We start from the raw sequence: 16,197 nt of genomic DNA on the forward strand, positions 1-16,197 counted from the left end.
GGTGTCCCAGGGCGGCATGAGCTGTTGGAAGGGATGGGAACATTGCCAGGCAGCCCCCTTTGGAGAGAGAGGAGGGATTTGTAGATGAGAAAAAGAAATATTTGGGATGGGTTGTATGTCTCCCTAGCAGACAGGAGAAGGCTCTGTTATCTTCTCCTAGCAACTTTTTTTTTTTTTGAGACAAGGTCTCACTCTGCCTCCCAGGCTAGAGTGCAGTGGCGCAACCACCAGTCAGTGCAAGGGCTCACGCCATCCTCCCACCTCAGCCTCCCAAGTAGCTGGGACTACAGGTATGCACCACCATTCCCTACTAGTTTTTAATTTTTTGTAGAGACAGGGTTTCCCTATGTTGCCCAGACTAGTCTCGAACTCCTGGGCCCAAGTGATCCTCCTGCCTTGGCTTCCCAAAGTGCTAGGATTACAGGCATGAGCCACTGAGTCCGGCCTTCTAGTATTTTTTAGTGGGAGAATTGATCTGATGCTTGGTGGCTTCTGAGATTGGCATAACACAAGGGTTCCAACGGGCAAACCTATGATCAATGAATTTTTCCACTTAGCCACAGCATGCTGAGACTGAAGGGCTTCCCTGGGAACCGACCTGGTGGATGGGCAGAATACTGTCTCTTCCTTCTCTTCATTAATGGCAAATCTTTTTTTTTTTTTTCAGTTAATGCCATTCACCCATTTCCCCTCAGTGTTGTCTTTCCTTTCCTCCCTCTTTCCCTGTTCCTCTTAAATATTCACTGAGCACCTAATAGTATGTGCTTCTGGTTTTTTCTTACTCCTAATCCTCTCTCTTCCTAATTAGTTGACAAATTATGAATTTTAATAAGTTTGCTTAAGCAAAAAAGCTGTCAGATCTGTTCCCTGCCTTGGCAGGGTAATGTAGGCATAGGGCTGGGGAAGGGGATAGACCTCAATGGAGCAAGACAGTCTGACCCTGAATAAATCCTGAGTTGCTCAGGGTAGAGATGGGGCAATAAACCAATTCCCACTTAAGCCACAAATAAAGAAACACAGGATTTTAAACAAAAAACAATCTTGAGTTGCTATTGTTATTCCGTGAGCAGTCTGATGATATGCTTTGTGATAAGTCCATAAAGAAAATATCATGCCAATAAAATGCCCTGTTTCTCAAGCAAGCAAGCATGTGTGTGTGTGCGTGTATGTGTTTGCACACACATGTGCATACAGATGTGACAAAGCAACTAGCAAAAATGCAAGGAGCACTGGATTATTAAAACTCAGCAAGCCAGGCTCTAGTCCTAGCTTGCTAGTCAGCAGCATGTGACACTGGGAAAATTACTCTTTATTCAGAGGTCTCAGTTTCCTTCTCTGGAAAGAGAAATGGGTCCACTAAGTAATTGTGTTGGTTCCCTTGGGCTGTGATGTTTAGAATCCAATTGTGAATCAGTAGATCTTGTAGGTCCCAGTGCCAGTGAGCTTCTGCCTCATTGTACAGTCTTGTACACATTACATACCCTCAGGTTCTCTTTATATAAAAGGGGGATGAGAATCCTATGCTCTTACTCTTAGGACCAGCTGGGATGGGGTAGGGGGACAACTATCCCAAAGGCTGTTTCTCCTTAGTTCTGAGGGACAACCAGAAACAAAAGAACAGGAAGAATCTTGTTGAGAAAGAAGAAAAATTCTGCTGGGAATGTGATCATTCTCTGTCACTCAAGTTGGAAACCAGGGAGACACCCTGGGCATTTTTCTTTTTTCTTTCCCTCTTTTCTCTTCCTCCCCTTCCTCCCATCTTCTTGGTCACCGAATCCTGTCCATTTGTCCTTCATAAATCTCTTGCCTCTGTGGCTTCCTTGACTTCCCCACATTCTGGTTCTGCCCTGCCCTGAATTACCCCCCACTTTATTTATTTATTTATTTATTTATTTTGAGACAGAGTGTCACTCTATTGCCCAGGCTGGAGTGCAGTGGAATTATCTTGGCTCACTGCAGCCTCTGCCTCCTGAGTTCAAGTGATTCTCCTGCCTCAGCCTCCCAAGTAGGTGGGACTACAGACTTGCGCCACCATGCCTGGCTAATTTTTTCTATTTTTAGTAGAAACAGGGTTTTACCATGTTGGCCAGGCTGGTCTCGAATTCCTGACCTCAACTGACCCACCCACCTCGGCCTCCCAAAGTGCTGGGATTATAGGTGTGAGCCACTGTGCCCGGCCCCAATTTCTGTAATTGCAAAAAAATTACAATTATTTTGCTCCAATGTCATAGCCTTCTCACTGGTCTTCCTGACTCTGCCCCAAAACTGCATGCCCCTTTACGCTAAAGTTTTCTGTACACAGCACCCCACTACCCACAGGACAAGGCCTTAGGTATTAGCCAAGGCCCTATACTGCCTAAGCCAGTGTCTATCCCAGCCTATCACATATTGTGCCTTTACCCAAGCTCTTTGTTGCAGCCAAGTAAACTATTCATTCCCTGACATGCCATGCACATTCCTGATCCTCTGTCTGTTCATCTGCCATTCTCCATACCTGACTCGTTCTCTCCCTTCTTGTCCAAGTCCAATATCTAGCTCAAGCCTTGTCTTCTCCATGAAGCTATCCCTGTCTGCCAAGCTCCAGAAAGCATTGCACACTAATTCTTTCTCCCCTTTGCTTTTCTTATTTATTGTCTCTTTATGCATCTTTCCTCTTGCCCAAATTAAATCAGAAACTTCTCAAGAGCTATAAATTACATTGTACAATCAATAAGATTTGCTTTGATGATAAAGATGATGACACTGGTGTAAAATTACCTTGGCTTAATTCAGTCATTCAAGTCCAAGTTCTTGACTGTCAGTTCTAAAGTTGTCTCTGAAGACCATTTTCTAACCTGAATGAAATACTGCACTAAAGTGTAGCTAGGGCTGGGTGTGGTGGCTCATACCTATAATCCCAGCACTTTCAGAGGCTGAGGCAGGAGGATCCCTTGAGGCCAGGAGTTCAAGGTTACAGTGGGCCATGATAGTGCCACTATACTCCAGCCTGGGTGACAGAGCAATACCCTGTCTCTTAAAAACCTTAAAAATAAAATTATAAAAAATGTAGCTAGAAGGAATAATTTCTGAAGTTTTCTCTTTTCTCTTCCATTTTCCTTGATTTAGAGCCCCCACCGCCCATCAGAAGCTGGAAAGAAACAGAGAGAGCCGAGAGATCGTAATGAACGACTAAATCTTGGCTCATTTACAGTTGGGAGAAAATAGCAGTTCAAGCATCCTTTTCCAGGCTTAAGACAGAACTTCAATGCCTATTTCCCAGACGCTGAAAGAATCTTTCAGAAGCAACAGAACCCATGCTTGCTTCGTGCCCAGGCTTGCGAAGCTGCCGTCTTCGGTGTCTATGCTGGAGGGAGACTGGGGTCCTGAGTAGGTGCCCTGAGAAGGCGTCCTGCCCTGCTTGCTGACTAACCCACAAGGTGGGGCAGGGTGCAGGGTGTGCGCTCCCCAGGACTTACTGTAAATGGTTGAATTCTCACTACTTCCCTCCTGGGGCTCCGCCCTGATGATTTTGGGGTACATGAGGATAACGCATGCTCTGGAAGATTGTGGTGGAGGCTGGAATGGGGTGAAATGCTCAAATAGTCTGTCTGTGATGGAATCCCTTCCACTCTGGTGGAAACCTGGGGAGGGTGAAGTGGTTATTACCTCTCACTCTTCGCACAGTGCTAAGAAGGGGACAGAGACTGGGGACAGGAAGTGAAAGAATCTTCACTGTCCCACCCTCTTTTTCTTCTCTTAATGAATACAGGCTTTTCAAGAGGCTGTAAGTGTGCACTGTAGAATGTCCTTCTACTCAGCGAGCAACATGGCCTCTGATATGCCTCTAACAAAAGATAATCATGACCAGGTACCCCTGAAGGAAACTGAGATTCTAAAATTTATTTGATATCTTACTTTTTTAAAGAGAAAAATTTTTATTTTACAACAATTTTAGATTTACCATATTATTACAAAGATAATAGAGTCCCTGCACACTCCACACCCAGTTTTCATTATGATTATCTTATTTTACAATGGTACATTTGTCACAGTTAATAAAGCAATATTGTTACATTATTATTAAGTAAAAGGTCAATATCTTACATTTTAACTTTCAAATTCATGCTTTTATGTCCCACTCAAGAAATTATCTGTTCGTTTTTATATAAAAATTTAAAATTTACTTCACAGCAACCTACAGTGGACACACCAGGAATGTGAGCCAAATGTAACCTGTGCTCTCTGTTTTCTGGGCCACTACGGTGTTCCCTAGGGGAGGCGCCCAGCTTGGGCCTACGAGAGTGAGTTCAGAGCGGAGTCAGAAGGAAATCTCATAGGGCCCTGATGACCCTGCTCGGTGGCTGTGTAACACCAAGAGTTACTCAGTTTCTGAGCCTCGGCTTCCTCTTCTGGTGAGTGGGAGTAGGAGCAGCAGCCTGCCTCACAGGGTGCCATGAGGATAAGTTCGGCTCAGGCATGCAGACACGTAGAGCATGATTCACATGACGTCATTAGCATCAGGAGCATCCCTGAGACAGGAAGGTGAGCAGTGACTTCAGCACGAGCTGGTTCTTGAGAAGTCATGCTTTCACCCTCCCAGCCTCTGAATCGCCACTTCCAATCCTGAGGAGGGTCAGAAGCTGAAACTGAAAAAGGAAATGGCTTCAACCCCACGTCCTCATAGCTGGGTTGCACGCCACAGACAGGGGAGACAGAAAGGGAAAGTTTCTCTTTTTGGCTTCTGCTGCTGGGCATTCTCTCTGTCCTGGTGACTGTGTGGCTCTCCAATGAGCTGCTTGCTATCTGATGGGAAGAAAAAAGGAGATGATGGGGGCCATGGCACCACCCTGTCCCCAAGGAGCCAGCTCTAGTTTTGCCCTCTTTTGGTCACATGGATGTGAAAGAGTCCATCTTCAGCCTGAGGACAACAGCTGGCCCAGGCAGGGTTTCTGCTCTTGAACTCGGCAACCTAGGCTAGTCGCTTCCACCTCTCTGAAGTCCCTGTGGACCTGGATACTGCATAGCTGATGATGTCCGTCTGCTGAAATAAAGCCTAGCAGAATTTCCTAGCCTGACAGCTGAAAACCGGCCTGCATTGCTTATAGTAACTCATGTTTTCTCTTTTCCCTTCTTGCTACAGATTTCAGGAGGCCCATTTTGACTTCAGTACCCGGCCCCCCATGAGGTGATGGCCCCACTGTTAGCTTTCCACGTCTAAACTCTGAAGTTTTGCCCTGAATTTTGATCCAGTGCCTGAGGCACTGCCACTGCTGGCAATTTAATCATGGTCCTTACTGGATTTCACATCCTACAAATTCAACTGGCCCTTCTAACCCCTGCAATGGGGTAAAAGTCCAGCCTCTCCCTCCAGCCCCAAGTTCTAAAACGTGGTGCTGGCCCACCTTCATGAACCCTCCCATTTGTGGCCATGTCAAAAGAGAAAATGATGAATGGGTAAGAAAAACAGAAATTGATCAAATCTGCCTGAGATTCTGCCCTCCTAGAACTTATCAAATCTGTAGCAATAAAACTTTACAGCCTCAGATTAGGGATCTGCAATTCCCTGCTCACAGCTGCAATGAGAGCAAGAGACCATGACCTAACAGACTCAATTGGGAAGATTCCCGTTTGTGGGATGTTTTCAATGTGTCACACAATCCTAGATTTCCTTGCTATTTTTATCTTTTGAAACATTCTCCAAGAAATCTAATGTGGAAGTTCCCTTTTTTAACATAATTATGTTGTTTCACTACAAGTTGCTGGGGTTCAAGAAATCATTAATTGGGCTACTTTAAGAGCACAATGTAATTCCAATCTGCAAAAATATAGGAAATATGACATTCTCTAGAAATGGATTTAAGCATAGATCTAGGACTCATAAATAACAAGGCAGTGTTTTGACCCTGGTGATATTTGCCAAGTAAATATAGCAAGGGGATTTTAGTCAGCCTGGCTTTGCCTCATCCTGATTTATATTTGTCTGATTCTTTTAAAAAGTAAGCTTAGAGTTTGAACAACATTTCAGAAGCCTCTGGTTCAGTGATTCCCAAAGGTTGCATCTGAATCAGTGGAAAGCTTGGGAAAAATACAGGCATCCAGACTCTGCTCCTGGTCTACAGAATTCCAGCTCTGGCATTGGAGTTGGAGAACCTTTATTTCTAATAAATCTCCTGGGTGAGTCTGACATATGGGCAGATTTGGAAACCACTAATCTAGCTGAACTTTCTACCCTCTGTAGGATTCCCCACTACATCCTTGCTCCTCAAGGTATGATCCAAAGTCTTATAGCATTGGAATCTTCTGGGAGCTACTCAGAAATACAGAATCTCAGGCCCCACCCAGATGTACCAAATCAGAATCTGCATTTTCACAAAATCCCCAGGTCATATTTATTTACATTAAAGCTGACAGATGGTCATCAAATCACTGCTTGAACACTTCCGGGGTTGGGGAGCTCAGTATTTACATGGCAACCTGCTTCATTGCTGGGAGGCTCTAATTATCTAGCTCTTTCTTATAGCAAGCTCACTCACTCATTCATGCATTCATTCTACAAATATGGGCAGACTCTAAAAAGTTGACCAAGATGACATAGTCACGTGATCACATTTCAGCCATTTTTAAATTGCAGTTCATAGGCAGAGAGAACCTCTTTTTTTTTTTTTTTTGATGGAGTCTCACTCTGTCACCCAGGCTGGAGTGCAGTGGCTCAACTTCGGCTCACTGCAACCTCCGCCCCCGGGTTCAAGCAATTCCCCTGCCTCAGCCTCCCGAGTAGCTGGGATTACAGGCACTGCCACCGCGTCCAGCTAATATTTGTATTTTTAGTAGAGACGGGGTTTCACCATCTTGGACAGGCTGGTCTTGAACTCCTGACCTTGTGATCCACCTGCCTCAGCCTCCCAAAGTGCTGACATGAGCCACCGTGCCCCGCCAAGAGAGAACCTCTCTTAACAGAGATGTATTTTCTTGTTTTCACATAGGCCAGTGTGAAACTAAGGGCCTGTCTCTTGTAGAACCTTACTGAGGGCTGTAAGAAGTTGGTAACACAATCCAATATCCTGAATTTTCCCCACCATCCTCCTAATGCAACAGCCTGCATAGTATGTGGTCCCCATTCCCAGACACATCAGTGTAACTCCTTCCTATCCAAAGTGTGGTCCATGGCTCAGCAGCAGTGGCACCACCTGGGAGCTTGTTAGGAATGCAGACTCTCAGTTCCCACCAAATCAGGATCTTCATTTGAACAAGATCCCCAGGTGATTTTTTTTGCACATTAAACTTCAACAGGCAGAGAAACCAGTTCTATTTCACAATCCCTTAAATAGGATTGCTAACTTTCTAGCTCATGAGCAAGCCCTATCTCTTCAGCCAATTCCATCAAGTGTAAGCCTGTTAATTGCAGCATGCCTACTTCCAGGCACACATTCCGTATTACTTAGCATGCGTTTGCTGGGTCCAGGTCACCAACAAACTAGCTCAAATTGGCTTAACTAACAAGGCAAATTTCAAATTGAATGCTGGGCACATGGATGGTGATTATACGATTTGTTCCATATTTGTGCTGCTGTTGTTGGTGTAATTTTTTTTAGTTGTGGTAAAATACACATAATATAAAATTTACCATCTTAACTATGTTTAAGTGTACTGTTCAGTTTTGTCAAGTATTCACATTGCTATGCAACCAATAATTGTTCCATATTTTTTGATCATTTGAAAAAAAAAAAACCTCTAACAAGAATCCAGGGATAGGGTTGACTTCAGGGTTGAATTACTTCAATGGGCCTGGCTTCCTTCACCCTGCAGTTCTCCTGGCTTTACCTCCTCTCAGCTTCAACTCCATCCTTCCCTTGCAGGCAAAATGGCACACAACCCCCTGCAGGGGAAGGCAGAGAATCTCACAGAAGAGAAAGAATAGCTTTCCCAGAAATCCTGGCAAGCTTTTTCTTACGTCTCACTGGCCTGAATTGGAACATGTGCCTGTTCCTTAATTGGCAAAGATATTTTAAGGGTCATTAGATTATTGCTCTAGAAAGATCACTTGGCTTTAGGGTGGGGAAGAGGTGGAGGGTAGGACTGCAGAGAGGAAGGTCAGGAGGCACCCTGTTGCAATGACGAAGGTAGGAACTAATGGTATCCTGGAAAGAGGTAGTGCCTGGTGGTCCTGGAGGTGGAGAGCTGGGAAAGGATTCCAGAGATGTTAATGCGATTGAAATCTTAATTTTCTTCCGTTCAAAGACTAAAATACCTTTCCCTTCACCCTCTCTCAAGAGAGCAATTAAAGCTTTGTGTCCTGGAGGGCAGAATTTTCTTTGTCTTTGGGAAGATTAACAAGCCTTTGTTTTGAAAAAACAAAATAAACAAGCAAATAAACAATAGACCAAACTAACCAAACAAATAACAACAAACAAAAACACAAGTGACAAACAAACATAGCTCACAGGGCTAGGGAGCTCAATTGAGGTACGGTGGGGGGCGGGGGAGGGAGGAGGGAGAATGGAGAGGAAACTGGTAGGTTGCTGAAGCCTATAGGGTTGGAGGGATTGGTAGTTACCTTGGAGATGCAGGACCAAGAAAAAGGGAATTTCAGCTCTCTTGCAGCATTCCTGCATGGGGCAGAATTTCTGCATGGACCTCTGACAGGGTGGTACATGGATATCTGGGACTGGACTCTATAGGCTGTGGTCTTTGGAGGCCAAGTTAGTCACAAGGAGGAAGATGGACATGGTAAGCAGAGAGCAGCCTGCTCAGCTGGGAGCTTGGGGCATGACCACCCCAGCACTGACCAGCATGGATTGGAGGCCCCTTTCTGGGGCTTAGGAACTCTGCACTGAGTCCAGGAAGTGGAAGGGGCCACAATAACAACATTGAACATCACATCAGCTCTGCTGAGGGGGAGCTTGGAGACAGGTTTAATTTAACAGTATAAACTATTCTAATTATTCACATATAATGATAGTGACAGGAGGCAGCCAAATGCCTAGACAGACAGGGTTGGGTACCCACCTCCAAGTCGAAGACAATTTAAATCCTGAAAGCCAAGCTACAAGTTAAATCCTTGGACTGGCTTGAGAACTTGTCCTCCTGTTTGATGTGCTTTCCTCTGATTGATCCCCATCCTTCACCTATTTCACATATATCTAGCTTTTCCTAATTGGTTTTCTACACAGTCATGCCCGCCTTTGAGTGGTGTTTTCACTTTAACTTTTTTTGCATACTCACAGACCAATCAGCACACACTCCCCATCTTGTGCCTATAAAGACCCCAGGCTCAGTCAGTAGAAGAGGAGACTCCTGACTTTGTGAAGAGACAACCTGACTTTGGGGAAGATGACCTGCCCTTCTCATTGCCTCTCCTGTTCCCCTATCCACTGAGCCATTTTTATCATTCACTAAAATTCTCCACCTTTGCCATCCTTCAGCTGTCCATGTGACTTCATTTTTCTTGGACCCTGGACAAGAGCTTGGGACACTTTACCGAGAAAGGTTGTCACACTGGCCCTTTGCCCTCGCTGGTGGAGGGCAGCTTCCCCACGTGATGAGGTAAGGGGCCAACTGAACTGTTAACACACCACTATCCGTGGACAGTGGAACTAAAGGAGCACTGTAACAACCCCTCTGGGCCTTTGGGATTTCGGGCACCCTTAGCTGGGTGCCTCTGCAGGCCCTGCATGGAGGTTGCTCTTGTGTTGGCACTAGGAGTGGCTGGCTGGACCCCACATTCACTCGCTCATGTGCTCCCTCCTGCAAGGGGTTGAGCGTGGTGGGCTGAGTAGACAGGGTACCCCTGCTGTAAGTCCAGTGAAGGGGCTGAGAAAAAATCTTGCATCAGTTGTAAGACAGTTGAGACAAAATATACTCATGTCCCAGCACCCAGCTTTGCATTTGCTGTTTCATCTGCCTGAAGTGCTCATTCTCCAGATATCCACATGGCTCATTTCCTCACCATCTTTGAGTACTTGCTTAAATATCACAGTCTTAGTTACTGTTTCCAGATTTCCGTTTTAAAAAATGTCAAACTCTTCTTTTTCTACAATTCTTTTTTTGCTTTTTTGAGACAGGGTCTCGCTCTGTTAACGCATGCTGGAGTGCAGTGGCACGACCACAGCTCACTGCAGCCTTAAACTCCTGGGCTTAAGCAATACTCCCACCTCAGCCTCCTGAGTAGCTACAACTACAGGCATGCACCACCATGCCTGGCTAAATTTTTTTAATTTAGTTTGTGTAGAGACAAGGTCTTGCCATGTTGCCTAGGCTGGTCTTGGCCTCAAGCAGTCCTCTTGCAAGTGCTGGGATTACAGGCGTGAGCTACTGTGTCTGGCCTTCCTCCTGTAATTCTTATTACCTTTGTTTTCTGTTGCTTATAACAGAATGCATGAAACTGGGTATCCCTATAAAGAAAAAGAGTTTCTTTCTCACAGTTCTAGAGGCTGAGAAGTCTAAGGTTGAGGGGTCACTCTGGTGAGGGTGTTCTTCCTGGAGAGGACTCTCCTTAGAGTGGTGCACGGTATCGCATGGCGAGGGGCTGAGTGTGCATGTGCCAGGTCAGGTCTCTCACCAGTTCCCCTCCCATGATAATCCATTAATCCATCAGCTCATTAATTCATTAATCCACATTGGGGATTAAGTTTCAACATGAGTTTTGGAAGAGACATTCAGACCATAGCATTATTCTTTCTTGCTTTATTTTTCTTTGTGGAACTGACCACCATATATTGTACTATGTTTTGCTTTTTTGTTTGTTTACTGTCTACCTACCCCAACCATAATGTAAATTTCATGAGGTCAGAGACTGTTTAGTATACTACATACTCCAAGACCATCAAAACACAAATTTTTTTGAATAAATTAAGTGAATTAATTAATGAATTATGGCACGAACTCTTAACTACCATATCTTGTAGTCTCTGACAGGATTGCTGAGAATTCTTACTCAAAGCAATTTCAAGGAACCACCTAATTTCAGTTCTAATAGCTGAAGCCAAATGATTCTTTTGAGACAAGAGCCAAAATCTTGACTTAAAATTATTGGGTAAATATGAATGTATACTTTCAAAAGCTCACTGATGATTTGGAAAAAGTCAGTGGGCTATAATGAGATCAAACTTGAAAGAATCCCATAGTTGGTGGAAAGTTCTGGAAAAAGAAAAGGAGAAGACTGGCTTATTAGAATTTCCTGAAGAGATTAATTTCTTTGTGATTTCCAGGAGAATACCAAGAATGGGAGGAGCATGGAAGGTGGATTGTAAAGTCCCTGTATTTCTAAAAAATTGAATCCTCTTCTTGAGGAGGAGGAGCCATAGGAGCCAATATTATCAGTGTCCTACTGTTTAGAACACTCCTATTGCCCCAAGTCTTGACACATCACTGGAGACCTGAGCTAACCTGTTGGACACTGTAGGGAAAACAGGGCTGCTCAAGATAAAGCAATTAGTTGTCAGAAGCTTAGTACGTTTCTTTGGAAAAGACATTTAAGATCTGGCTAGGATATACAAGCGACCTGCTTCAGATGCTCAGCTCCTGGGTAACGCTGAACTATTTTATTCTCCTACTGACTCTGGTAATATCAACATGGTAATACTCATGTAGTCTCACCTGTTCTACCTGTTGGCACACTGCCTGGAAGGGGCCTGGGAAGAGGCAGGGATACTCATGATTGTGGTGTCCTGAGTAAGTTGGCCTGAGTTTAGCCCCACTCCCATTCAATGTTCCCTGGGGTCACCTCCCCAAAATGTACTTGTAGCAGATGCTGTTGGTGTCCTACCAAGATCTTCTTTGCCAGCTGCTAAGTATGTTGACTGTTAACAGCACATACCTATACCCATATCAGGATTGTTCTTGGCTGATAGGAGTTACCTAGCTAAGAAGTGTCTAAGAAGTTTCATTTTGCTGCTTCTCTGGGAAACAATGAATTCTCCAAGGAGCCCTGATTCCTTTGTAGTGGAGAATGGTCTTTAGAAACCAAGGTCTGGGTACTAGGTATGCTCATTTCTGTTGAGGAGTGACTGCTTCTGGGCTCTCTCAGTAGACAGAGCTAGAAGTTACATGTGTGGATACTAACTCATGCATATATATATATATATAAACACACACACACACATTTCTGACTCTTTTACATATATTTTTAAAATTTCTTTTTCTTTTTCTTTTTTTTTTTTTGTGATGGAGTCTCACTCTTTTGCCCAGGTTGGAGTGCAGTGGCGTGATCTCAGGTCACTGCAACCTCCACCTCCTGGGTTCAAGTGATTCTTGTGCCTCAGCCTCCCGAGTAGCTGGGATTACAGGCATGTACCCCACACCTGGCTAATTTTTGTATTTTTAGTAGAGATGGGGTTTCGCCATGTTGGCCAGGCTGGTCTTGAACTCCTGACTTCAGGTGATCCACCTACCTTGGCCTCCCAAAGTGCTGGGATTACAGGCATGAGCCACCATGCCTGGCCTATTTATTATTATTATTATTATTTATTTCTTAAAAAAAAGACTCAACCAAGTGGTATTTATACATATATTTTTAAACACCCATGAATTTTTACTGCTACCTCCAACTCTGATCCAGCATCACAGGGTCCATTCTTGCCTTCACCCCTTTCCTTATTTATAACTTCCTTCTCAGACACAGAAGTGGTACTCATTATCTACCACATATTTACTTATTTGTTTAGTGATAGTACGTACATAAAGTAGCTTTAGAATTGCTAACTCAACTCCTCTGAGGAACAAATTTACCAACTAGAGTACAGTGTTTGTGGACAGATCTTTCTGTCTTCATCCTTCAGCTTTCAGCCAAAATAGTTTTCCAAAATTACTTAGGTTGGCTCTTTGCTTCCTCACCCCCTTCAGTGTGGTTAGATGAGTCATCTATAACAGAGTCATTTGTCATAGTCTGCATTCCATTTTAAGTACCCCTCACAACCTGGTAAATAGCTTAAAATTTACATACAGTAAAATTCACTCACTGATACACTTCTGCAGGTTTTTAACAAATGCAACAAGTTGTTTAGCATCACCACAGATTTAGAACGGTCTCGTCACCCCTAAAATTCCCTCACACTGCCCTTTATACTCAATTCCTATCCCCACACCCAATCCTTGGCAACCACTGATCTATTTTCCATCTCTATAATTTTTCCCTTTTAAAGAATGCCATATCGAATATATTGTACAGTATATAGTCTTTTATGTCTGGTTTCTTTCACTGAGCATAATGATTTTGAGATTCATCCATGTGGTTTTATGTATCAGTAGTCACTTTGTTTTTATTATGGAGTAGTTTTCATTGTATAAATATTATACAAATTACACAATTTATTTAAACATTTACACATTGATGGACATTTGGACTGTTTCCCATTTTTACTATTATAAGTTGTTATACACATTTACATACAGGCCTTTTTGTGGACACATATTGTCATTTTTCTTGAGTAAATACTTAGGAGTGAGATTGCTGGATCATATGGTATGTAAATGTTTCACTTTATAAGAAATTTCCAGTTTCCCAAAGTGGCTGTACTATTTTGCATTCTGATAAGTAATTATGAGAGTTCCAGTTGCTCCACATCCTCACTAGCATTTAATATGGTCTAACTTTTAAATCTTAGCCATTGTAATAGGTGTGCTGTGGTATCTTTGTGTTTTTAATATGTAATGTTCTGATGATTAATGATATCAAGTATCTTTTCCTGGGTTAATGTCATTCACGTATATTCTCTGGTAAGTTGTTCAAATCTTTTGACCATTTAAAAAATAAGATTGTTTGTATTATTATTACTGAGGTGTAAGACTATATGTTCCAGATATAAGTCCTTTATTAGATAGGTGTTTTGCAAATATTTTTCAGTGTGTCTTGTCTTTTTATTTTCTTGACAGTGTCATTCGAAGAAAAGATGTTGTGCATTTTGATGACAATTGATTTTTTCTTCTATAGTTTGTACATTTTGAGTCCTAAGAAAATATTTACCCAACTCAGAATCTCAATGATCTGTCCCTATGTTTCTGTCTAGAAGTTTTATTGTTGTAACTATTACTTTTTAGGTCTATGATCCATTTTGCTTCAATTCATTAAATTGTGTAGGGTAAGGAGTTGAATTTTGTTCATCTTTGAATTTGTTTTGCTTATGGATTTATTATTCCAGCATTATTTGTTGAAAATGCTGTCCTTTCTCCATTGAATTACCTTGGGACCTTTGTCAAAAATTGATAGGCCATCTATGTACAGATCTATTTTGGACTCTTTTTTGTTTTTTGCTTTGAGACAGAGTCTTGCTGTGTTGCCAGGCTGGTGTGCAGTGGTGTGATCTCGGCTCACTGCAACCTCCACCTCCTGGGTTCAAGCGAGTCTCCTGCCTCAGCCTCTGGAGTAGCTGGGACTACAGGTGCCTGCTGCCACGCCCAGTTAATTTTTGTATTTTTAGTAGAGACAGGGTTTCACCATGTTGGCAAGGATGGTTTCAATCTCCTAATCTCTTGATCCGCCCACCTCAGCCTCCCAAAGTGCTGGGATTACAGGCGTGATCTTTTTCAAAATTCTTTTAACCATGTAACTCCTTTGCATTTCCATATAGATGTTAAGAGTCAGCTTGTCAATTCTACAAAGAAACCTGGTGGGATTTTTACTGAGATTTAGATCATCTTGAGGATAATTACCTTAATGATACAGATTTTTCCAATCCATGGACATGTTATAGTACTCTACTTTATCCAGGTCTTCATCTTACCAATGTTTTGACATTTTAAGTGTACAAGGCTTGCACATATTTTGTTAATTTTATGTTTTGTGCTTTTGGATGTTATTTTAAATGGCTGTGATTTTTAAAATTCAAGTTCAAATGGTTTGTTCCTAGTATATAGAAATACCATTGATTTTTGTATATTGACCTTGTATTCTATAACTCTATTAGTTCTGCTGGCATTTTTGTAGATTCTTTAGGATTGTTTAGGTTCATATTGTATGTAGATATACACAATTTTACTTCTTCCTTTTAAATTATGTTCACTGCAGCCTCGACCTCCTTGGCCCACGTGATCCTCCCACCTCAGCCTCCCAAGTAGCTGGGACCACAGGCATGCACCACCAAACCTGGCTAATTTTTTTTATTTTTTATAAATAAAAAATATGTTGCCCCGGTGGGTCTAAACTCCTGGGTCTAAACTCCACTGTGTCTGGCCCAAGCCATTCTTGATATCATGGTACAAACTCCTTTGAGAATCTGATAAAAGCTATGAACTCTTTCTAGAAAAATCCCCCATTCAGAATTCTAGGGAAAGGATTCATAGACTTCTTGAATCCCACTCATGGATCTCAGTTTTAAGAATCCTGGTTCATGCAAATCAAGACCACAATGAGATACCATCTCACACCAGTCAGAATGGCAATTACTAAAACGTCAGGAAGCAATAGATGCTGGCGAGGCTGTGGAGAAATAGGAACACTTTTACACTGTTGGTGGGAATATAAATTAGTTCAACCATTGTGGAAGACAGTGTGCAGATTCCTCAAGGATCTAGAACCAGAAATACCATTTGACCCAGCAATCTCATTACTCGGTATATACCCAAAGAAATATAAGCCATTCTACTATGAAGACACATGAACACGTATGTTTACTGGAGCACTAATTACAATGTCAAAGACATGGTACCAACCCAAATGTCCATCAGTGATAGACTGGATAAAGAAAATGTGGTACATATACACCATGTAATACTATGCAGCCATAAAAAGGAATGAGATCATGTCCTTTGGAGGGACATGGATGAAGCTGGAAGCCATCATCCTCAGCACACTAACACAGGAACAGAAAACCAAACACTGCATGTTGTCATTCATAAGTGGGAGTTGAACAATGAGAACACATGGACGCAGGGAGGGGAACACCACACACTGGGGCCTGTTGCAGAGTCTGGGGCAGGGGGAGGGAGAGCATTAGGACAAATAACTAATGCATTCAGGGCTTAAAATCTAGGTGATGGGTTGATAGGTGCAGCAAACCACCACAGCACATGTATACTTATGTAACAAACCTGCATGTTCTGTACATGTATTCCGGAACTTAAAGTAAAAAAAAAAAAAAAAAAAAGACATTCTGACACATGCTACAATATGGATTAGGTATCTAAAACAGTCAAATTTCATAGAGAGAAAATGTAGAATGGTAGTTGCCAGGGGCTGGAAGAGGGGAATGAGGAGTTACTATTTAATGGGAACAGAGTTTCAAT

The 16,197-nt window shown here is 42.7% G+C and overlaps 1 protein-coding gene across 1 annotated transcript in view; it reads right to left on the reverse strand.

Annotated features, from left to right (window-relative positions):
* LPO (lactoperoxidase) overlaps positions 1 to 16,197 on the reverse strand; it is a 50,292-nt gene that overhangs the window by 32,535 nt on the left and 1,560 nt on the right. The gene's annotated exons all lie outside the window — the stretch shown is intronic.

The sequence above is a fragment of the Gorilla gorilla genome, chromosome 4, assembly GCF_029281585.2.
Source record: "Gorilla gorilla gorilla isolate KB3781 chromosome 4, NHGRI_mGorGor1-v2.1_pri, whole genome shotgun sequence".
In the NCBI taxonomy this organism is placed as follows: domain Eukaryota; kingdom Metazoa; phylum Chordata; class Mammalia; order Primates; family Hominidae; genus Gorilla; species Gorilla gorilla.